The sequence below is a fragment of the Crocuta crocuta genome, unplaced genomic scaffold (genome assembly GCF_008692635.1).
Source record: "Crocuta crocuta isolate KB4526 unplaced genomic scaffold, BGI_CrCroc_1.0 scaffold158, whole genome shotgun sequence".
NCBI classification, from domain to species: domain Eukaryota; kingdom Metazoa; phylum Chordata; class Mammalia; order Carnivora; family Hyaenidae; genus Crocuta; species Crocuta crocuta.
The window spans coordinates 3,685,494-3,711,055 of NW_027532590.1; the positions used below are offsets into that span (position 1 = coordinate 3,685,494).

The 25,562-nt window shown below is 34.8% G+C and overlaps 1 protein-coding gene and 1 pseudogene across 1 annotated transcript in view; both read right to left on the reverse strand.

Annotated features, from left to right (window-relative positions):
- The window catches only part of GALNTL6 (polypeptide N-acetylgalactosaminyltransferase like 6), a 1,147,170-nt gene that overhangs the window by 928,694 nt on the left and 192,914 nt on the right, over positions 1-25,562 (reverse strand). The window lies entirely within an intron of this gene.
- LOC144244397 (U2 spliceosomal RNA) lies at positions 277-417 on the reverse strand (annotated as a pseudogene).

Below are 25,562 nucleotides of genomic sequence, written 5' to 3' on the forward strand. Positions count from 1 at the left end.
CCGGATGGTGGAAATAGCTTGATATGTACAAAGTATTAAAGGAAGACTGACATTCCTACAAAAATAATGTTTTCTTAACACTTCCTTGCCACTCAATAAACATAACATCAACTAACTTAAGATGTTAGATTTTCTCTGTCTAGCCATAAAGCAGTGACAAAAGCCTTCATTAATTTTAAGCAGCACATTCTTTTTTTTTAAGCAGCACATTCTTAAAATTTTTATATGTATGGTATACTTTTGCTTTGCACTATCAAAAATAAAGTTTTTATTTTTTAGAACACAATTAATCTGTGTGATTTTAGAACACATAGTTAATTTAAAACGTTCTATTTTATACTTTATTTGGAGTTTGTTTTCCATTCCTCCCTATAAGTATTTTTACACTTGATCTTAGCCAAAAGGCCGAGAAGCGATCCTATAAGCATTTTTAAAGGCCATGGAAATTTGTTTCAAGAGTATATTGGTCTTTGGTGAAGAAAAGTAAAAATGTTTCAGATCATTTTTGTTTCACATTTCTCAGATATATCAGGCACAGAGAACTACATGCAGATCCCTTTACATCAGATTTAGAGTCCTCAATTTGTCATATTGACACATGGCTGGAAACATAAGATGAATCAGAATCATGGAGGTAAATCAGGCATTTATTTCTCTGATGATCTTGGGCTTAACTACAGCTCTTGCCTTCATCAAGCTTGGAAACAGATGAAGAGTCTAATCGAGATTCCTCAGGTAGGTCTTCACCCAAACATTGCTTTAACAAAGGGATCCTCTGCTTGACATCAACAGGACATTTTCAGACTGTCAGCATTTATGTTACATAAACTTTATTTATATAAATTTTATCTCCAGGTAGTATAAAAATAAAAATATTAAAGTGCATAGATTTATACACTTATATGTATATACACACACATTTGTTTTCTTTTCCATGCTTTTAACTTCCTTATAATACTCCTTTAAACCTGGTACCTAGGAAGGTACCAGATACCCTCATGCCATCCCTGATTGCCTTAAATGCTTTCATGATTCTATGCCAAGGAGAATACTTACTTTAAGAAAGTAAATATTGTATTTATTTCTCAACTAGAATTATCGTTCCTTTTCTAAACTGGAATGGAGTAGGATAGTGAAAGACTTGAATTTTCTAATATTACCTGATTTTTGCCAATCAATTTAATCAATTCTTGAATGCTGAGAGGAAATCTCTTATCAAATTCACTATATATTTGCTGAAGATGATACTTAATATTGTCTGCTTTATAATCTAAAAAAAAAATGACCCAACAAACAGTTTTACATTTTGTACTTACCAAGTAAATTGCTATTCCTCATGGATTTTGTGACATAACTACTTTCAATCTCTTTTTATCTTTCTTATTATATGGTAGCTTCTATATCGTCACTCTATTCTACATCAGTACTAAATGTATTCTTTAAAAAAATGTGTCCATGTTTATTCTTTCAAGCTAGAAAAATAATTTAAATATTATATAGTTGAAATAAAATATTTCAATTTACTTGCCAATTATGATTTATATAGGTATCAGTAACCTGTGTGGTTTACATTAAAAAAATCAAATAAACATACAGCAATGTTACATGGATACATGCAAAATTCACTCCAATTGAGTCAATCCATTGACACCAAATGGGTCAAAGATGTATAAATATGTAATACTGAAATGAAGCATGTGCCCATCTGTGCATGTACTACATGCAACACCAATATCCTTCATGATGTGATATTTCAAATGAAATACAGTCTTATCAAAATAATAGAATGCTATATATGTGTTATGTTTTTTTTTTAATTTAAATTTAACTTAACCTAGAGTAAAATTCAATTCCTCTGCTGAGCTCAACATATTTTAACTATTAAGTTAGGTGCATGTGGCTACAGGCGATTGTACTGAACAGTGCAGATCATTAGAATCTTTATCTTTATGACTCCCAAACTAGACATCTTTCTACTATATTGTGCTTAATATCTGTCAACAGAAGATCCAGACATAATTGGTGGCATCAAAGCGAGAGACTGTGGGAATGCAGAGTTAACCATTCCAAAGGAAATTATATATAGTATTTTTTTGAGATACAAGCAGGTAGTAACTCAAAAGTCACAAAATTCCTGAATTTATGAACCCTAGTAAAAGTGGCTTCATTGTCAAAAGTGCAGCACTGTCTATAATAGATCACTGTGGGATTCTATTCAGTGAGTAAGCCAATGACATGACTTAGGTACACTTTATTTAAAAACATGCTCTAGGGGCCCCTGGGTGGCTCAGTCGGTTGAGCGTCCAACTTCAGCTCAGGTCATGATCTCAGGGTTAGTGTGTTCGAGCCCAGCATCAGGCTCTATGCTGACAGCTAGCTCAGAGCCTGAAGCCTGTTTCAGATTCTGTATCTCCCTCTCTCTCTGACCCTCCCCTGCTCATGCTGTCTCTCTCTCAGAAATAAATAAAAAACATTAATAAAAATAAAAACATGCCCTAGAAAAAGCATTGCATAATTTCTTAAAATTTTTAGTATTTGCCTTTACTAAAGGCTAAGCAGTTGAATTGTCTGTCTTCTATTTTGATCTCATCTGAATTTACATCTAACAATGTTCTTTCTGACTACTGTCTGACCATGCAACTTTTGCTCTGGGCCTGAATGATGGTTCCAAGTCAATATTCTACTCTACAAGAAAGGATTTAATTAACAGAAGGCTAAATATTTGTTTATTTATCTTACCTATTTTCACCTGAGAATTTTAAATGTCTTCCTGTAAACCTCTATAATTATTCTAAAAAATAAAACACAAGAAAAATCTGCTCACTTATTTAGTATAATTTTACTTTTGATTCTGCATAAATCAAGGTTCTGTAGCCCAATAAAAAGGTAATATACTGAACCAATATTTAGCAGTTGGGTTATTGAATTCTTATTGCTTGACTAGTATATTGATTTCAAGCTAACAGGAGATGAAAACACAAAATGTTAAAGTCGTGTTAAAAATAAGTTAAAAAAAAACCTCACGTGCCAGTTGGGTCTCAATCATTCCCATGATAAAATAGTCCATAATAAATACTTTCACGTTCCTCTGTCTTTTAATATTTCCTTTTGAAGCCAACAATAGCTCTAGGCAGTCTTCTGTGATTAATGATGAAGGTAGTGGCCTTTGTGTTACAATGTTGTATTGCTACTAGAAGTTTTCAAGGTTATTATTTCCTTCTGCAGAGTTCAAGATAAGTTAAATATTCATAAAACATGACCTGTTTTTATGAGAAGTACCATACTGGCTTTATAAGAACCCATTTTAATGAAAAGAAATGCATAGAAATTTTCCTTCTGAATAACTGATATCCTATTCAACTGGGAATGCTATAGGAAAGCTTTTTCATGACTTGAGAAATAATGATCGATATTCTTTAAGAGTTCCTTTATATAGAAACATTATTTCCTTTACTAACATTACCTGCAAAAGTCAGAAGTCTCTTAACCTATCTAAACAATAGTCTATTGGTATCTGATGTGCCAGTAAAAATCAAGTGGTGAAGAACTGAGGGTCACTTTTTGAATGCTTTAGTCACCATCCATTCACCATGATATGATTAATATGAAATTAATCATATTCATCAGAAATATTTGCCTTAAATTGAGAATTTTGTTCCGAAACTTTACTTACTCAGCAACAATCTGATAGTTATCAAGGTGATGGGGCCCCACCAAAGCTAAAATCTGTACATTTAGACAGAAAGCTAGGGAGGAAGGGGAAAATGAGAAAGGAAGGAAAGAAAGAAGGAAATGAAAGAAAGAAGACAACTAGAATCTTTGTATGGATGTTTCCCCTCTTTATTTAGTACTTTAGCCTACATCTGGTATGCTTCTAAATATTTCCAACACTATACCATCATTTGAAATAACCATAGCTCACTACACACTTTTGTGGTAAAATGATCTTGTAAATAATATAATAAAAATTAATTGATTCTAATTACACAGAATTTTATTATAATTCATTCAATGCAAACAGAATTTTCTTTAGAAGTTCTATAAGCCAAGTACTTTGGTCATATACTAAAACTTGAGAGGTGTTTTATCTGTATATCTAATTCCTCTTTAATATCTCCTTTAATAGGCTATATTTGTCAGTTTCTCTATAATAAATTTTACTTCTACCTCTGTCAAACTATTACTATTCCATAAAGAATCACTTAAATATCATTGGAAGATTTACTAGTTAAATTAAGCTGAGAAACAAGTCTTTTACAATAGTAATAATTTCTTCAATCCAACAGAAATATATGTGTGTACTGAACAGTCCAAGCATAGGAAAGATGAATATAAAGTATGGCTCTTGCCTTCAAGAAAAATGTGTGACAATTTGTTTTTTCTTCTTCTCCATTGCTTTTTATTGTGTCTATACGAGATGATGATGTCTTCTAAACGTATTGTGTGGTAATCATTTCACAATATATGTGAGTCAAAACTTTATGCTGTATACTTAAGAAAGTATTTTTTCAGTGCTACAATAAATTACAGCAAAGTTCAATGGAAGCACAGAGAAAGAAGAGAAGAAAACTAATTGTCTGATGAAATAAAGAAGAATTCATGCATACCTTGACATTTCCTATTGGCATGAAAATCTAAACAGAATGAGACAGGGTACTTAGGACAGTGGCAAAATGACAGGTATATCAGGGGTTGAGGTTGGCCTGGTAGTTTAATTACAATTTTTATGATTGCATAGTACTAGTAAAGGGCTATTAGAAATTCTGAGAAAAACAAAGGCATTGAAATTTTGAACACTAGTCTAAGGGATTTGATCTTTGATATCTTAAGCAATTGGAAGCCACCAAAAATTTTGAGCAGAGTGATGTAAGTATACTTGCATTATAATATAAAACTTGCAGCCATAACAAATCAGGAAGTCCTGCCATGTGCCACAATGTGGAGGGAACTTGAGGGCATTTTGCTAAGTGAGTCAAGTCAGAGAAAGACAAGTACTGTATGATCTCACTTATATGTGGAATCTAAAATAAAAACAAAAACAAATACATTAAAAAAGAGAGCACGTTTGTGGTTATGAGGGATGAAAGTGGTGGACAGGATGGAGAAAAGTGGTCAAAGGTACAAACTTCCAGTTATAAGATAAATAAGCTCTAGGGATGTAACATACAACATGTATATGTTGTATACAACATATACAACATCTCTGTATATATATACATATATAGGAAAGCTGTTAATAGAGTATCTTCTAAGAGTTCTCATTGTGAGAAGAAACTTTTTCTTTCTTCTCCGTTCATTTTATTGTGTCTATACAAGATGATGATGTTGTCTAAACCCATTGTGCGGTAAACATTTCACAATATACGTAAGTCAAACCTTTATGTTGTACGTCTGAAATTCATACAGTGATATATGCCCATTACATTTAAATAAAACTGGTAAGGGGGAAGAAAAATTCCACGGGTTTACAGGTTTCTCTAAAGGAAACAGGGTGAGACTATAAATTGCCAAAATGTAAAGATGGTCAAACTATATTTAAAACATTCACTGCCCAATATGAGACCCAACACTATTTATATAAACACATGTATATGATTGTCTCCAAAAATACATTGACTGTTAGAGGTAAATTAAAAAAAAAAAAAAAAACCTGTAGTTAGGCTTTAGTAAGAAAAGAGAAATGTAATGAATGAGTGAATGAGACATCTGCAGAGTAAGAAATGAGACAAATAGCATCACATTCAAATAGCAAGAATTTTAATTAAAAAAAGAAAGAAAAAAGAGGAGAGGAGAGGAGAGGAGAGGAGAGGAGAGGAGAGGGGAGGGGAGNAGAGGAGAGGAGAGGAGAGGACATTACAGGAGAGCATAGGAGCAGTGAGCCAATCCCAGCAGTGGGCAGTAATGAAGACAAAGAACTGTCTGTATCCACACGAAAGGCTCAACATTTGAGGGCAAGCAGCCTCCACATGGGGTGTGCAAACCACAGCAGAGATCTAGTTGTTAGCTGCTTCCCAAATGTATTGGAAAATTTCACTAAAGGAATTGAGAACGTAGAAGTGTTCTTTTATCACATAATAGAAGTTCCTAAGGGTGCAAGTGGATGGCCTTTAAGGCAGAAAATAATAAGAATGTGAGATTGCAAAAGAAGGCAGAAAACATGGAAGGGGCGTAGGTCACCCTAGAAGAGCAGTGGTATTGGGCATGCTCTGGACAGCAGACCCTGGAAAACAGGGTGTACTTGAGCTGTCTAGAATTCAACGAGTAGAAAAGGAGCACTCAGGTTATGGCCAGTGGTTGGATTTTCATTATTTCTGTGGTGACAGTGTGTAGGTGGCAGCAAATATGCTTTCATTATCTCTTCCCTGCAGAAGAAAACAGGTGAGAAAGTTCTTATGATGGTCTATGGTGGGTATCAGAGAACGGGAGCTCGTATGACCCTGAATGGGTTGAAGTTTTACAGTTTAGGGATCTTGGAATTACTGAGTTTATGTAACTTGATGAAGGCAGCAGTTACCAATGATGCTTTATCTTTATTATCCACCTGCCATTGCCTGTATGTAAACAGAGGCTGAAGATACAAAGACCTCCATTTTTTATAAATTCCTTAGCAAGGCTTCACATCACAATTAAATGAGCATGTATCATCTCCTACTCTGTCCCACTGTGGAAAATTCATTTATTCTTTAAAATCTAATATAAATTTATCTCTCTCCTTGATGCTTTCTCTGTCCCTCAAGGAAGATTTATTTTTTCCCTTGTATTTTAAATAAGTTTTTTACACTTCTATTGTAGATTGTACTTTATTCCTTATAATGACCCTACATCCAGGGGCTCCTGGGTGGCTCAGTCGGCTGGGTAGTGGACTTTGGCTCAGGTCATGATCTCAAGGCTCATGAGTTCGAGCCCCGTGTTGGGCTCTGTGCTGACACCTTAGAGCCTGTATCCTGCTTCACATTTTGTGTGTGTGTCTCTCTCTCTCTGCCCCTTCCTTGCTCACACTCTGTCTCCCTCTGTCTCAAAAAACAAATAAACATTAAAAATTAAAAAAAAAATAATGGTCCTACATCCTAAATTCTAATAAAGATACTGTCAATTATAGAATATAAAATTGATTTTGTAATTGTTTTAGAGAATAATATATACAGGGAAATGATTTTATCACATGTAAGTCTTCCCAAATTTCAAGAATAACATGATTTGAAAAATAATGGGCCCTATAATCTGTGCCCATCCCAAGATAGTAGATCTGAGTCTGTTTGAATTTATCCTGTTCAGTATAATGCCTAGTCTCAAGGATTATTGAAATAAAAGCCAAGTCAGACTTTCTAATGGTTCTTCCATTTGAAGGAAATAGAAAACAAATTAAAAAGGCATAGAACTTCAGGACACGTCTATACTCCCTTAAAAACCCCTTGGCTACCTGTTATCTATTACTAAACCTTGATTATTTCACACGAGGGTTTAACGACCTTCCAGACTTGATCCCAAACAGCTTGCCTTCTCTACACACTTCAGTTTCCAGACCAATACTTCAGCTTTACTTTCAAGGCAGCGCATCACTGTATGTAATAGTTTGGAGTCATAAATCTCTGGTTCAGAGTCTTGAATACTCTACTCTTGCATATGTGATCTTGTCAAGGAGGCTATACTATCTCTCTCTCTCGAGACCAGATATAATAGCATATATCCCATATATTTCTTGTGTGGATATCACAATATCATATTGTGGTATTTATTCAATAAATATTTGAGTTCAGACAATGTGTTAGGCTCTGGGTTGTAATTTCTCTATTAGTCAAAAACTTCCAAAATTCTGTTCACAGTATGGGAAATTAATGTCCTCATCTTCTAAGAACCATCTTATAACCCTTCTCAAATTATCTCCGAACTCCTAGAAGGTGTTACCTGTGTCAACAGTTTACATCAGGCATTTGTCTAACATTGCTAATTATCATTTCATATGCACAAGATTCACCTCTTTAATTATAATATTGACTAGTAGAAGGCACTGATAATGTTTCTCTTTCCTTGTATACCATACTCATGAGAACTAACTTGGAGATAGTGTAAGTAAAGATGTGTTGATAAATAGAGGAGTTAAGTGATTTGGGGATTTTCCTAATAAAAAATTGGTACTTTTTTTTTGGTATCTCAGAAATTTTATTACAAAGCAGTTTGTTTTTATGGACAGGAAAGTCATTTGTATAAAACTCATTCCACCGTTTAGTGAATGCATTTCTTCCAGGACTCTTTTTCTCATATATATTAGTTGGAAATGTAACAGAATTTGGACAAGTGAAATAAGGACGCATGTAGCCACTGAAGAGCATAAAGACATTGTCCCCGAATAACACTCTCCTTTCCATTTCTACTCTATTTTATTTCCTTCTATTCTCTTCATTTTACAGTGGAGGTAGTCAAAAGTACTACCTAATATGGCTTTCCTCTAACCTGTTTAAGGCAGCTATCTACAGCTATTTATAGTCCCAGTAGTATTTGGGGTTAGGAAAAAACCTACGTTTTAATGAACACTTTTCTTAGAAAATACAACAAATGTACTCAGAGTACTCATTGCCTAGTTTTAGCTGTCTCCAATGGCAGCTGGTGCTTTTATTACTGTATAAAATATCTGACTGCTTTTGTAATAAAGAAGCTAAAGATCCCACTGCTCTCTTCCTAGGCAAAGGGAGCAATAAAAGTGCCATTTAGTAAACTCTATCCTTTCTAGTTAATAAAATATGCCATGTAGGAAGTGAGAGAATCAGAGTTGATTTGGTCCTCAGAGTCTCCTAAAAAAAAACAGAAAAACTGTATTGTCTCCTTAATTGTTTGATTGTTTGTATGCCTTCTAGAATAGAAAATGATTCATCCTCAGCTCTTGTCTTTACCACTGCATGTCACATGTGGTCCTCTGTGGTTGCTCTGTACTAGGAGTGATAGCCACATTGGTTTGTGAAGTCATTCAGGTTATAGGAGGTCTGGAATTGTGAAATATCTGAGTCAATGGAATGGTTAACTTCCTATTTAAATTCTGAAGAATCTGTACAAAACAAAGCAAAACAAAAAACACCAAGACTCAGAAAACAGGCCACATATCAACCTGTCCAGGGCTTAAATGATATCGTGATAAAGCAAAATAAATCAGTAGTAATTCTAATGAAAGCAGTAATGTAAATAATAATACTATTAATAATGTACCATAAAACCCCATTTGTCCAGCCACCATCTATTTGAAATTCATGAAAATTTATATAGGACTTAAAGTGAGGTTTATTTGCACTTTCTTTGAAATAAGGTTTTACTAATAAGTATAATCAAGGATTCAGATTTGTTTAACAGACATGAGGTGAGGTTCACATATGTCAAAATGTCAGTTTTAACAAAACAAATGCTAATTGCCAGTGACAGACACAAAGGGGACACCATTTGGAAATCTCGATTGTATGCCAGGACTTGGAAATACCTGTCTAGCATCACGCCAGGCTTGGAGCAACGTTCCATAAGCCATTTGAACAGCAAAGTAGTAATAAGAGCTTCTGGTTTCAGACTCCCTGGGTGCTAATCACAACTACATCCTTACCAGCGAGGTAAGGATGTACAATTTCCTTAATTACTCCACCTATAAGACGGGAATAGTAACAGAATCTATCTCATACATTTGAATAGAGATTAAAGAAAATAAGGAATCAATATATTCATATGATTCAGTTTTACAAGTGCTTGGTCCTTAGGAGATACACACACACACACACACACACACACACACACAGATCTTCCTTGACTTACAATGAAGTTATATCCCAATAAACCCATTATAAGTTGAAAATACCCTAAAGTGAAAATGCATTTAATACACCTAACCTACTGACCATCACTGCTTAACCTAGTTTGCTTAACATGTGCTCAGAACACTCACAGTTGGGCAAAATCATCTAATTCAAATCCTATTTTATAATCAAGTGCTGAATATCTCATATGATTTATTAAATACTGTAAAGAAAGTGAAAATCAGAATGGCTCTACAGGTACACAGTGGTTGTGGACTATTGGTATACTGGTATACTGCATATCACTAGCTTGGCAAAAGATACAAATTCAAAATTCAAAGTATGGTTTCTACCGAATGCATACCACTTTCACACCATCAAAAGATGAAAATTTGTGAAGTGAAACCATCATAAGTTGGGAACCATCTGTATGTATGTGTGTGTGTATATATATATTTATATGTGCAATATATATACACCCATATGTGTATGTATATGTACACACACACATATATATGTGTATATGCATATACATATTTATTTATTAATATGTAGAAGATATCAGGCCACCGGGTGGCTCATTTAGTTAAGTGTCTGACTCTTGATTTCAGCTTAGGTCATGATATCACAATTCATGAGTTTCAGTCTCACATTAAGCTCTACCCTGACAGTGTGGAGCCTGCTTGGGAGTCTCTCTCCCTCTCTCTCTGCCCCTACCTAGTTTTTGCTCTCTCTCTTTCTCTTAAAATAGATAAATAAAATTTAATAAATAAATAAATAAATGTATCTATATATACATTATATATATAGATACTATATACACATACACACACACATATATATATGATATGTTGGATTGTTACTACATCGCAGCCATTCATTTAAAGGTCCTAATACAAAAAGAACGTGTGTGTGTGTGTGTGTGTGTGTGTGTGTCTGTGTATGTATATATATGCATGTGTGTATATGTATTTAAATATGTATATAAATATATGTGTGTATATGTATATATTTTTCTATTAGGACCTTTAAATGAATGACTGGACTATAGTAACAATTCAACGGATTTTTAAATAAATTTGAATAATTATGTCTTTCCATTAGTGAAAAAATAGTCATGATATTTTGCTTTATTCGTCTTTTTTACTTCTTCCCACATATGGTGCCCAATATCATTTGGATTTAAAGGAAAATTAAAAGATAGTCTAGTAGATAAAAACTTGTGCTTCTTAACACAATTAAACTGATGAACAGTATAATAAAATGATAGGATTTAGTAGATAGAGGAAACACCAAAAATTGTGGAGTCATAAATACTTTAATAAATATGCATTAAACTGAATATATCAAATGTGTCTGAGCATTTATGGTATTTCATATCTCTAGTGAAAACAGGTATACCAGAAATATGCTCAATTCCTTCTCTTCCCTCTTCCTTCCCCTTTTCCCTCTTTCTTTCTTTCCTTTTTGGTATATAATTAAGTATTTCATTAATATTCATGCAACTTTTTTTCATTCTGTTTTTTAAATTTACCTACCACCTTCACACCTCTACTGCCATTCAGATACATTGTGCCACTTCCTTCTAAGGGATAGATGGAGATTTGCAAGTTTGGGGGATAAAGCTGACACTATCTTCAAATTGCTTCGCATAATGTAGAAAATTTCCCAAGACTAGAGGAAGGATGGAAGGAAAAATGAAAATAAGTCTAGAGCCTGAGAAACAAGGCAATGAGATGAGGAAGAGCTGGGAAAGATCCATGCCTGTGCCTTATGGGAAGAAGAGACTCTGCAGAAAGAATGTATTTTGAGGATGGCTATTGATTTGTCCTTGGCAGTTTGGTGGAAAACCATCCCTCACTTCCCCTCTGAATTATACAGGAAAATCTACAGGGCTTACTCATATTTTTGGAGCGGTTGGCTATTTTTTTTAAATGAAAAAAGATGACCGTAGCATAACATATAGAGATGGGTAATCACTATGTTGTATACTTGAAACTAATCTAACAATGTGTGTCAACTATACTGAAATATAAACAAACCAAACAATAAATAAATTTTTAAAAAGGAAGAAAAGAGGCACTGAGTTGAGGTAAGGCAAAAGTAAGCCTTTGAATTAAAACAGACAAAGTGGATGCAAAAGCAAATGAAACCAGTCATTAGAGATCTAATGTGGGTGGAGTACCCAGAAATCCCACACTGGAACACTTTCATTTTTACAAATACTGAATCTTTTGCAGTCCAGTATTTTAAACATACAGTTGAGATAAGTTCAAAGATTTCACAGGAGCTGCTACACACTCATGTATGAACACACACAGGTAATCTGAAAACATGGAACCAGCTTAAAATTGTTCAGGAAATGCGATTGTGTTTCAGTTAATATTTTAAATATAATGGTTTAGATTCTATTAGAAAGTTTACACCGTTTTGTCTGTGATTTGTGTGTTTGAGTAAGACATTATAGTACATTCATCTAGAGTATATATTTTAAATTACCAAATAAAAATAAACCTTGATTCTTTTTTGTTGAAACAGCTAACAATTGGTCACAAAATGCAATTATTCTGTTTTATATAGCTAATTTTAGGACCAGATGCAAAAGAATGATTAAAAAAGGTCTAGACACAACAGAAAAAAAGAAATCTTAGTTCAGACATAAAAAAATGGCAGGAGTCCACAGCTCTAACATTTGAAAAGAAGCTAATAAAAAGATCAAAAAGTTACAATTTGACCTTATTTTATTAAAAAGCTGATCCACCTGGAAAGGGGTGGTATTTAATTTAAAGACAGAAGAGGTGAGAGATATCCGAGAATGATCAAAGGGATGCCAATGCTTTTGCCAGATGGCTGTGTGTTCATTAAGAATATTTAAGAGTCTACATTTAAATGCCTAGAATAGAGGTTTTATAAGGTCAATGCTTCACTGAAATTTTAATTGAATAATTAGTCTAAATTCTAAACTAGGAAATAAAATGATGATCTTATTTAAACAGAATAACTAAGGGCATTGGATGATTTTTAATTAGATTGTTAATTGATTTTGTCTTTAATTTTTTTCCAAGGATTAATTATAGTCCATTCAATTGCAATGGATGTTAATTCCTGCTATGACTTGGTTCCATATATTGAAGTTCATGGGTTTTTTTTTTTTTCTTTTCTACTTTCCTATTCACTGTCATTGCTGCTGACGTCTTTATAGTACTACATTACTCAGTTGTGTTGGTCCTGATTAACAGTCGCTCTATCTAAACTAAATATGTTTCTTTATGTCAGTTATACTTTATGATCTTCTTAAATCCCATATAGCTTTTAATAGCCAATTTACCAAATTTCATAAACACATGGAATAGCTTTGATTATTCTTGTTAGCAAAGAAAAACAGAGTATATATGAATATTATGGAAAGAGAGTAATGCAAATCATAATAGTTAATATCAATGACTTAATTACATGTTCTCAGGCTTTCTCTATGGGGTGCTCTTATCTTCAGCCAAACAGACACAAAATTTGATTTTGTTTAAGGAAGTGAAAATAACTATTCTGGCTGTTTATTTATCCTCTATCACTGGAAAATGAAAGGTTTTCCTTAATAAAGTTTTTTTCACATAGATGGATTTTCTAGAAAACTGAATTTTATGCCTTTAAATACTAACTTTAAAGTTTATAGCTGTTTTATGGATATTTAAATGACATGTTCCATCTACATTCTTGCCTTTTTAACCAGGGAATACTGAACATAATTTAAACTTTTCTTGATGACTGAGGGTCAAAAAATGAATACAAATTATTTTAACCTCCTGCAATTAAAGGGCCTCTGAGGCCAGAAAGTCTTGGATGGCTTATGCTGTGATGAACTCGGCCACAAAGCTAAGGAACTTATGACCAATGGTTACACTAGAGATAAAAGAACTAGAGAGTCAGATTTTTGCCCCCACGGGGCTTTAGTTTTTAACTCAACCATTGCAGCAAGTTTTGATGATGGAAATCCTTAAAGCTCAGAGTTTATCAGAGAAATGGGCATTTACATGTAGGGAAAACAATTCTTATCTACCCTAAAGAAGTGGATGTTTGCAAAGTTCAGCCCAGAGTGACAACTGCAAGAAACAGGCAGTTCTGTATTCTAGTGGAGCACCCTTTATAGAAGTTCTCATACTGAAGGGATTAAAGAAATAGGAAGAGATATAGCCAACTATGCTGAATTCAAACTGTTAACAGAAAGCTTCTGCATCTTTAAAAAATTTGTGGCCTATAAGACCAGATTCTTTCTTCAATTACAATATAAGACCTGATGCTAGAAAGTTAACAGGATTTGTGAAAGCCAATCAGTATATTTCAGAGACGTGACTCCTATGGTAGACAGAACCATAAGAAGAAAGAAACGTATAACAGATTAGGTTGTAGAATCTCAAGTTAGAACATGTTTTATTTTAGAATTTTTACAATACTGTTAGATACATATGTGGTTATGCATGTGCGTGCATATATCTGAGTATACATAATGTGTGAAGGGGTGTATTATGAGTGGGTGAATGTACCATGTTATGGTAAATGTTACCTTGTTCATTCTGTACTAACGGGTTAGTTGATCTCATCTTATTCATTTTTTCTTTTTAATATCTCTACTTAAAAGTATCCCTCAAAAAAATTTTAAGGAAAACTATTTCTTAGAGTATTTCTCTTTTTTTCCTTAAAGTATTTCTTAAAGAAAGACTCCGTCCATATTAAGTTAAAACTATAATTTATAGCTGACATCATTATTTTATAAGACATTGATTAATTTTCAGAGAGATTTCTGTTTCACATGTGAAAATATCTCTTTTCTTCTTCACTAACTTTATTAAGTGATTTTCTCAGACTATGTCATCTGCACCAGGCTTTAGGAATCTTTCTGCCTCATCAAATCCTAATTTCTTTCCAAATCCCATCTTAAAGTGATCATTTCTCCTCTTGGCAATCTACATTTCCGTCTCCTTTGGTTATTTCTATGGCTAAATGCCTGACATGATTCATTTCAACTCTGAATAATTCCTCTTACTGTAATGTGTCCCAAAAGCAGATGTGTCATGTAAGTAGGCACACTGTGTTGTGGAAAAAAAAAAATTGAGAACTTACATAAGAAGTATAACTGATTACAAATATAAACTATCTAGAAATGACTTAAATCCAGGGTTCCAAATTTCTTTGCTTTTTTATTATTGTCACTTTGTTCAAGTAAATATAAGTGAATTTGATAAAGATGTTTAACTTAAAAATTCCCTAGAGAATGATTTCTAAAGGAAACAATGTTTTAGATTTTTTTAAACTTTATTTATTTGGAGACAGAGACAGCACAGTTGGGGGAGGGAAGGTGAGAGCAGGAGAAAAAGAGAGAATCCCAAGCAGGCTCCATGCTGCCAGCACAGAGCCTGAAGCAGGGCTTGAACTCACGAAGCCACAAGATCATGACCGGATCTGAAACCGAGTTGGACACTTAATAGATCAAGCCAATAATGTCTTACTGGACATTAGAATTCATTTTCATACAATTGATTATACTTGATTAATTTCTAAATTTTAATTAGATATTCTTACTCTAGTCTCTAATTATAACATGAAATCAGGGCAAAGTTCGTATATCAATCTGGATGCATCATTCTTGGGGCGCCTGTGTGGCTCAGTCGATTAAGGGTCTAACTTCGGCTCAGGTCATGATCTCACAGTTCCAGGGTTCAAGAACCATGTCAGGCTCTGTGCTGACAGCTCAGAGCCTGGAGTCTACTTCTAATTCTGTGTGTGTGTGTCTCTCTCTCTGACTCTTCCCTGCTCATGCTGTCTCTATCTCCCTCTCAAAAATAAATAAGACATTTTAAAAAAAGGAGTGCATCATTCTTTTACTTCACTTTTCCCACTCATGTTCTCATGTGTGCTGAATTTCATTAAAAATATTTCCAACATTTTTTGCTTGAATAATATAAAAATTAGTACAACTGAGGAAACCAAATAATTAAATGAAAAGTGCTTCATTCACTGGAACCAGAGCAGCTGATGTAGGTGGCAGAATGAGAGAAGACCCAGGAAGGTATCAACAGATCAGTTTAAAATTCCTCAATAAAAACCAATACCAATGACTAATATTTTTAAACAGTTTATTGTCAAGTTGGTTTCCATATAACACCCAGTGCTCATCCCCACAAGTNTTTCCAGTAGGCAGATCATTCCAGTAGGTGGAGTCTTTTGGGTTTTCTATGTAGAGCAACATGTCGTCTGCAAAAAGTGAGAGTTTGACTTCTTCTTTGCCAATTCTGATGCCTTTTATTTCCTTTTGTTGTCTGATGGCTGATGCTAGGACTTCCAGAACTATGTTAAACAACAGTGGTGAGAGTGGACATCCCTGTCGTGTTCCTGATCTCAGGGGGAAAGTTCTCAGTTTTACCCCGTTGAGGATGATGTTAGCTGAGGGCTTCTCATAGATGGCTTTTATGATGTTTAAGTAAGTTCCCTCTCTCCTAACTTTCTTGAGGTCTTTATTAAGAAGGGATGCTGTATTTTGTCAAATGCTTTTTTGCATCTACCGACTGGATCATATGGTTTTTACCATTTCTTTTGTTAATGTGATGTATCACATTGATTGATTTGCAAATATTGTACNAATATGAGTTTAGATTCATTGTTTCATTTGTGGTATTCATGCTTGTGGTGGGGTCTCTAGTATCTTATGCTCTTTGCAACATTTCCCTCAGAGAGTCCCCCTCAGGATTTCTTGTAGGGCTGGTTTAGTAGTGACAAATTCTTTCAATTTTTGTTTACTTGGAAAGACTTTTACCTCTCCTTCTATTCTGAATGACAGGCTTGCNCCTTCCTAGCAGAATTCCTTTCAAAATTCTGTCTTTGTCCTTATATTTTGCCAATTTTGCTATGATATGTCATGCAGAAGATTGACTCAAGTTACGTCTGAGGGGAGTCTCTGTGCCTCTTGAATTTCAATGTCTGTTTCCTTCCCCAGGTTGGGGAAGTTCTCAGCTATAATTTGTTCAAGGACTCCTTTAGCCCCTTTCCCTCTCTCTTCCTCTTCTGGGATTCCTAGGATATGGATATTGTTCCATTTGATCATATCACTGAGCTCTCAAACTCTTTCATGTTCCTGGATCAGTTTAGCTCTCTTTTTCTCAACTTCCTCTTCTTCTATAATTGTGTCTTCTAAATCACTTATTCTCCTTTCTGCCTCTTCAATCTGTATATTGGACGCCCCCATTTTATTATGTATCTCATTTATAGCATTTTTTAATTCATCATAACTATTATTGAGCTCCATACCTCACGTGGAGTGACCCAGTCGAGGTTCCCATGGATGTTTCTGGTATGAACTTTGCATTGGTCTGTTTCTCCTTTAGGAGTGGTATTGGTCTGCTCTCTGATTTCTCTGATGGACCTATGAACACTTGCTGAGTTCCAGTTTGTTCAGCTTTTTCTTCTGTTGCATGGGCAACAGGAAAGACAACTGTCCAGCTCCAAGCTCATTTCTCCTTGATTTTTAATTTCCTATCACTTTAATGCTATTTATCAAAAAAAAAAAAATCCAATGTTTTGCTGTTGATTTTGTCTCTGTACCCGACCCATCTTCTGAAGGGTTCTCTACAAATTTCTTCCTTTACTATCATGCATTGGAAAGGGAAGACAGGGGCAGTTGGTAGGTCAGTCACTTAAGCATCCGGCTCTTGATTATGATTCAGGTCATGATCTCAGGGCTCTGAGATCAAGCCCTGCTTCTGCGCTGACAGTGTGGAGCCTCATGGGATTCTCTCTCGCGCGCTCTCTCTCCCGCACTCTTTTGGCCCCTCCTTACCCACGTGTGAGCTCTCTCTCTCTCTCTCAAAATAAATAAATAAACATAAACAGAGGAACCAAAAGGTACATTTACAAAAACCATCCACAATGAAAAACTATTAATTTTAAATTTTCTGCATTTAGGAACAAGAGGTTTAAATTGACAACAAATAATTGTAAATTAGATTAAAAGCATAGCTTAAAATTTGCCTACTTATGATTATTACTAGTTGTTAGGCATGCAATTAGTTTTATTCTATTAGTTATGGAAAGAGTTCCACAAGAAATAACAAATTAATAGATTTTCATTCATAGTCTCTGATCACTTGTTGCCATTTCACTCAAAGGTTAGAAATTGACCAAGGAAAGTTCTCTAAGTTTAGTGCTGGAGTCATTACCATCAGACGTGCTAATTTACATTGTTTTGGTTTGTATTTGTCTTTATGAAAACTTTTTACTTATTTTTGAGAGACAGAGAAACACAGTACAAGCGAGGGAGGGACAGAGAGATGGAGACACAAAATCCGAAGCAGGTTCCAGGCTCTGAAATATCAGCACAAAGCCCAACAGGGTGCTCAAACTTAAGAACCATTAGATCATGACCTGAACTGAAGTTAGATGCTTAAATGACTGAGCCACCCAGGTACCCCCGTATTTTTTTTTCAATGTAGGTATTTACGACACTGAAGTTAGTAGGCCACTTAAATCTTCTCTGGGGTCTAACTATATACCCATAACAATATGATAGGGATTGTACAAATCCCCTAAGTCCAGAAATGGAGAGAGAGCTGGAGGCACCATGACTAAGGATGTTAGCTGAGGACATGTGTAACCATCATGGAACTGAATTCATCTTTCAAGGTGGGATAAAATAAAAGCAACCAACTATAAGATCTTAAAGAATTATCTGACATAGAAAATCGATTAAAGATTGAGTGAGTATAATTTTGGTGGCACTGATAGCTTCTGAATATATGAAGCCCTAAAAAATAAAGCTGCCCTGACTAAAACCTAGAATATGTATGAATAATACTATTAGAAAACATAATTAAGAGAAATATGTGAGGGAGAGTAGTATGAGTTATGGCAATACATGAAATAGACAAAAATTATATAGCTAAGTTTATCAATAACTCAATATTATCATTCTATTATAACTGTATATTGGAATATAATTAAAATAATCGTATCATGCTCTTTTTTTCTTGAATATCCTAGAAATCTAGATACAAAATGTCCCGAAGAAATAAAACCTTGATAGATGTATGTAACGATTCAATTAATGTAATGTTAAATATAAATGTTAGGAAAGTTTTCAAAAAGATATGGTAAAGTACAAAATTATTCAAACAATTAGACATATAAAATAATAACAATATGAAAGTTGCTAAAAGTCACCAGTAGTCAAAAGCTGTGGAGCAAGTTTCAAGGGAACCTTTGAAGAAGAAAAATACCCCTACTGTCGCTTCACCTTTTTGCCCTTTTCTATTTCTTTCTCTTGCCCAAGGAAACAATTTGTGGACTAGCCAAATGATACAGATTTTAAGATGCTTTTTAATTCTGTTACTTCTAGCCTAACAAGACCTTCAATTGCCTCCCTCACCTCCTAGTTCATAGTGAAAGTTTATGAGATGGAATCTATTTTGTCTTTCTTTGATGGGTGGTAGGAATCTATTATTTTTGCCATCAGATTTTCCACTGGAAAAACCACTCACTGTCCACATCTCATATCATGTGCTCTGTAGGACCTTTACCTCCCAGACCAGATGTAAAGTCAATAAAAGCATGGCATTTTATTAGAGATGACCACATGAGTCAATTAGGATAAATGAGACCTTCTCTCAGACATTGGGAAAAGAATTCTCTCTTTCTAACTGGATTTGAACTTAACAGTATGCAGGCTTTCTTAAAATAGTTTTCTCTGAGATCCTAAGGTAAAATGCAGTAGTGAAATATAATACTTAGTGAAACTCAAATATAACACACATCCTAAATCACTATCTAACTCTAACTGCTCTACCTTCTTGGCTAATAAGAAATATAGCAGAAGAAAAGCTATTGCTGAAATCTGCAGTTTCACTTATGGTGACATTTTCTATGTATAGTTCTGCAAGCAGCACACCTTCCCAGAGAGAGTTAAAAATGTCCACTAGGGAGAGAGGTAAAGCAAGAAAAAACAAGCATTATCTTAGATTGGTCCCAGTCAAGTAAAGGCTGAACTTCATGTCTTCTTACCTCTCCCATATCTGCATTTCGAACCCACTCCTCCTTGATTCCATCATGGGGAAGAAACTGTATGCTTGCTTGAGAAGGAGGCCATCCAAATGACAGAATCAGATGTTAGGGTGAAGTGGCAATATTTGTACTGCTGCATCTAACTATTTTGCTATCTAATCTATTCTGGATTTTTCAGTCCTGGGAGTAGTGCTTAAACTGTTTTGATTTATTCCATTTTTTTCACTCAAAGCATCCTGACTGGATATCGTTTGGGTGAGATTTATTCTCCTAATGTTAAACATTCGTGTTTCTAAAAATGACATATTTTTGAAAAGATTTCAGATGTCTCGATTCCCTTTTGTGCAGATTTCCTATAACATCAAAAATTGCAATGACTACAATTATGACTATGTATTATTACAACTACTACTACTGCTACTAATGCTACCACCACTATTTCTATTAATGATCAAATGATGAAATATAACAGACAGCAATGTTCACTAGGTATGCCATTTGATTCTCAACAGGCCCAGCCTTCTGGAATTAAAGCATAGATATGTAACTAGTTCTGGATAGTTCTCGTCTGTGATGGGGTATGTCACTTTCATAAGATAGTAAAACTCTCCAATTTACAGCTTCTCTGTCAAAGCTATGCTATAGAGAAGACCATGGACTCTAGGAAATGCAGCCATAAGATGGTGGCTCCTCCATTAGTCTGGATCCCTTATTATCTGTGCAAAGCAGAGTCCCTTTCCAATCTGTTTTAGATATGTTTAGAAATAAGTCATTAGATATTTCTGGATTTCTTTCTTCCCATTACATAGTCTAGCTTGCAATAACAGAAACTATCAATGTTCTATGTACATCATCTCATTTTATCTTGGACTCTATTTGTAGGCAATTCCCTTATAATTGCAGTTTCCCACTTTCTCTCCTTCTGCAAGTTCTGAGGCTGCAGGGAGATGAAGGTGGTGGTGGCTGGCCCACGCTGCATGTTCAGAGGAAGAAACCATAGGCAATTAGTAATGTGCAAGGTATAAAAACTGATGGATACACATTCCAGAACCTTTCTGATGAGTTGTGTCTACCGTCTTCAGAGGGTCCCTCAAGGGCAAGATCTGAGTTGATCATAGTGGTAGCCCACAGAATAATTTACCCTTTATTGGCTCTCCTTTATCTCCTGTCCCTACTCCCTTATCACGCTTCTCGGAAATCACATCCTAAATAAACTACTTGTAATTAATCCTTATATCAAGGTTCTCTCTTGAGAGAACCCTAGTTAAGAATAATTTTGATGGACAGAGATGAGGCTTAGTAAGGCACAATGCTGCCACTCAAAAATCAGGTCTGTCTTGCTCAATTTCTAAATAAGATTCCAATCTGGTTCCTATTTTTAAATGTATTGATATAGTATATTTATTAATATGCATTGTTCACTTTTGTGAAGGAGGGATTTTGTTTCATTTTCCTTAGTGGGAATTTAGTGTATTAATTTGAGTAGAAATATAAATATACCTTAGAATCATATTGGCATAACAGATGGAAATCCCTGTGAGGAGTTGTGTGAGAATTCCTGGCCCTGTGGACATAAACAGATCCAAGATTCACTCAAAGGTCTATGATTTGTTCACATACGTTAAAAAATAATAAGTACCCCAGAGCGTCAGGAAAAGTGTATTACTCTATAAGCTAAGAGCACTTACAACTCACAGGAAGGTCAAAACAAAATATTGGTGTTGGAATCCTGAACTGAAAATGAGGGGGCAAGATAGGAAACCACATTACTTATCTATGAGGTCACATTCAAGGGCAGCACTTGCAGAATCCAGGGCAGCAACAAGGTTACTGAATAGAGGTGTGAGGAAAAATGTATCATCTATACTTAAAAGAAAGCCTTGGGAATCATACCTTCAAGGATCTGTCAAACCTAGTGGAAGCAAGAATGTGTGAAGGCTGTTTAGTAAAGAGACTGAGAGTGTAATGGAATTCGTTGGTCCTGGAACACAAGTTTCAGTAGACAAAATAGAAGGGTTGGGATGGGAGGAAAGAGATGGATGGATGGGTGCTATCAGATACTATGAAGACTGAAAAGGTTTTGATGTTGGATGTTGATCAATACAGATAGGAGACACAATAGTTACTGTATTGATTGTTCCTTGAACAATGGTACACACTGGTGATTACAAACAAGAACAAGAAACAAAAACACTGCTACACCATACAACTCTCTGGGTCAGCAAGGATACAAGGAAGTGGCAAGGTAGGGAAGGTCAATTCAGCCATTTTTCTCCCTCTGGGCCAGTGTTGCAATAGAGCACTAGCCTAAGCAGGCATCAGAAGTCACGGTAATTGGGTGGCTGGAAGCACGGTACATTTGTACTTCAACTAGATCTAGTGTGAGGCTTTTGCTGAGTCTGTTCCATACACATTGTTTGGGCAAAGTTGGATTTTCCATGAATAGGAAGATTCTGACCAATAAGAACTCATTTTCCAAATTGCCAGCCTTAATTAACCATTATTATGGTTATTGGCCTCAGTTTGTTATATGTCATTAAGTGTTCAACAAAATTGTTTTATCTTTCTATGGCTCTACAAGGGATATATGGAAGACCCTAAGAGTTCAGTTTAAATCACTGAATACTGAATATTTTCCTAGTCCTTATTTTCTGGGTTTTTTTTCCCCCAAGGTTATAAACAGTCATGCTTCTAAATTTTACAATTTATAATCTTAATTATAAATGTTCACATTCTGTTCATACTGATGCTACCATAAGAGGAGAAGCATCAGGACATAAATAATTCCCCCAAAGTAAACTTTTTCTTTCTTATCATGTCCCATAAACAAATAGGCAGATTGTTTATAATATCATGAAAATACAAATCTATTACATATTAAAATTTCAACGTTAGGGTACAGTACTTATTGAACACCTTTGAAGATATATTCAAATGTGAAATTAAGAACTATAACTTTCTGCTGAAAACTACAAAAACATTTGCAAACTATTAGACAGTTTATAACACAATGAAAGAAGGCCTAAACATTGTTTCTAGGCAATTTTCAGTTTTCTTACAATCTGTCATGTTTTTATTAAACATGTGAGAACCTGTAAAGTAAAAATAAAGCTAATATATATGTTGTCAGAAATGGGAGTCAATGCTTCTTAATTTATAATGCTAGCAGGGAGATGAACGCTTTAGATATTTTCAAAACACTGGAAATGAAATTAAACTATCACTGCTCTCAGCTAAAATGCAACACTATACCCAATAAACAAACACTCCGTGTCCAGGGAGCCAATATTCAACCAACTTATTTTCTTTTGGTTTAAAGACATTACAGTCACTGGGCCATAATCTAATATAGAAGGCAAAACAAATATTAGTCCCTCAATGCCAATCTCTTAACCTCTCCAGAAAAGCAGACATTTGCAGAAAACAGTTTGCTACTCTCTCCATGCAAAATATCATTCATTTAAGTCTTCTTGTGTATAATTGAAGCTGTGAGTTGTATTTCTTTTCATAGGCAATTATAGGAGTCATCATGAGGTTACCCCCAAATCTATTCCACCTCACCACCACTGTACTTCTACCAATTTTGAGGACTGGACATGGCTGAACCTTAAAACGGATCATTCATGAGTACCTCATTTCTTTTCCCCGTAAATAATGCAGGAATCTAGTTAAGCTTATTGATGGATATTAGCGTTGCTTCAGGAATGATAATATGACCTGAGTCAGATAAATGACATACCAAGATACTTCAGGATTCTGGCACAAATTCCTCATGTTTAAGAGAAAGCCTTAGGAAAATATCATTTCTTTTTTCACTGGACATTAGCATTGAAGGTGTAAGGCTGTAGCTGTGCTGTCTTAGTAATCAGCCATAGGACAAAGGCTGCACACGATGAAAGGCATAATCGGCACAATCACTGGGAATGAGAGCCAGGGCCACTGGATTAAGCCAACCCTGAAACTCCCTAAGCACCAGTCTTCCAGTTTCTTGAAATTGTACGTGATTTTGCTTTAAAAAGTTTGTGAGTGTTTTGTTTGTTTCCATGTTTGTTTTTCTAACTTAAGGTTAAAAGTATCTTAACAGATGTAGAAGTTTTGATAATGTGGTTCAACATTCTCTTCAAATAATTCATTATTAGATAGTCTTTAATATTATTGAATGTTTAAATAATATACTAGTAATGAGTAACTTAAAAGAGGAATATAAATTTTCTACTAGACTGTTAGGAGTTATATTGTAATTCAGAGAACAAACTGATGGTTGTCAGGGTGGGGAGGGGAAGATGGGTGAAATGGGTAAAGTAGAGTGTGAGATGCACACTTCCAGTTATCAAATGAATAATTACAGGGATGAAAGGCACAGCATAAAGAAGATAGTCAATGGTGTTAAATAGTGTTGTGTGGTGACAGAAGGTAGCTACAGTTGTCCTGAGCACAGCATGAGACAGTAGTTGAAACACTATGTTGTACACCTGAGACCAATGTAATATTGTGTGTCCACTATAATTCTATTAAAAACAAGCAGTCTGCATGTACACACAACTTTGTTTCTATATTCGTTCTTCCCTACTCCAACCCTTGTACAACTAAATAACTGAAGTTATTTGGAGCCAGCAAAGAGTGATGCTTATTATGTTTCTGATTAGCAGAAACAAGTTTGTAAATCAAGTTTGAGTTCTACAAGCTTTATCAGTAATCATTCCAGGGAAATGTATACAGATGTCCATTAACTAGAATACTATTACACTGAAGAATAAAATAAGAATAAAACAATAACATAGTTAATAATACTAGCAGCAACAATTATCTATCTTAACATTCTTTTCTTGCACACATTCATAAAGTCTTGCTTTTAATCCCAATTTCCGTACCTCTATTGCGGACTGATTATAAACACAGTGCACATGTTAAGAAAACTGAGCAGTAGTTGAGTGAAGACACTAACATAACTAGGTCCTAAATATGTTAAGAATCTGGCTTATAAAATAATGACCCATGAAATATTACATTGATACAAAGCAAAGTAGATCAAGGGCAAATAAAATGGTTATTGCTCATGTTTAAAACTCTGAAAATGGATCTACTGTTTTTGAAATGAACATTAGATAATAATTTATGTATTTAGAAATAACTTCTACTTTATGGAATTTTCCATATGCCAAATAAAGCATAACATTAAATGATAGATATCTTCCCAATACAGATATGTATCACTATTGCAGAGAAGCACCCACTTAATGTTAAAAGTACTGATTCAAGCATATGGGCTATTAATTTTCTGTTTATGTAAGCAAGCTGGGCAAGGTGACAGCAGGCATGAGCTTGTAGGAGGCCATTTAAAGGACCCAAATAAATTGAATCTTAACAGAAATGAAAATGTCATGCCCCAATTGCAGGTTATAAGCCTTTATTGGTTGTATTAGCATTTTTTTTTTGTACAAGTCATAAGTGCTATATTATCAATTCCTTTCAACACCAGTTAAGGTATTTGAAAAAATATATAATCTTTCTAAACTGCTGTCTTCCTACATTAAATGAGTTCATCAGCTTCTTTTTTTTTTTTTACAAATAGTTTATTGTCAAGTTGGTTTCCAACAACACCCAGTGCTCATCCCCACAAGTGCCCTCCTCCATGCCCATCTTCCCCCTCCTCCCCCCACACCCATCAGTCCTCAGTTTGTTCTCATCATTCAAGAGTCTCTCATGGCTTGCCTCTCTCCCTCTCCCCCACCATTTCCCCCTTTCTTCTCCCCC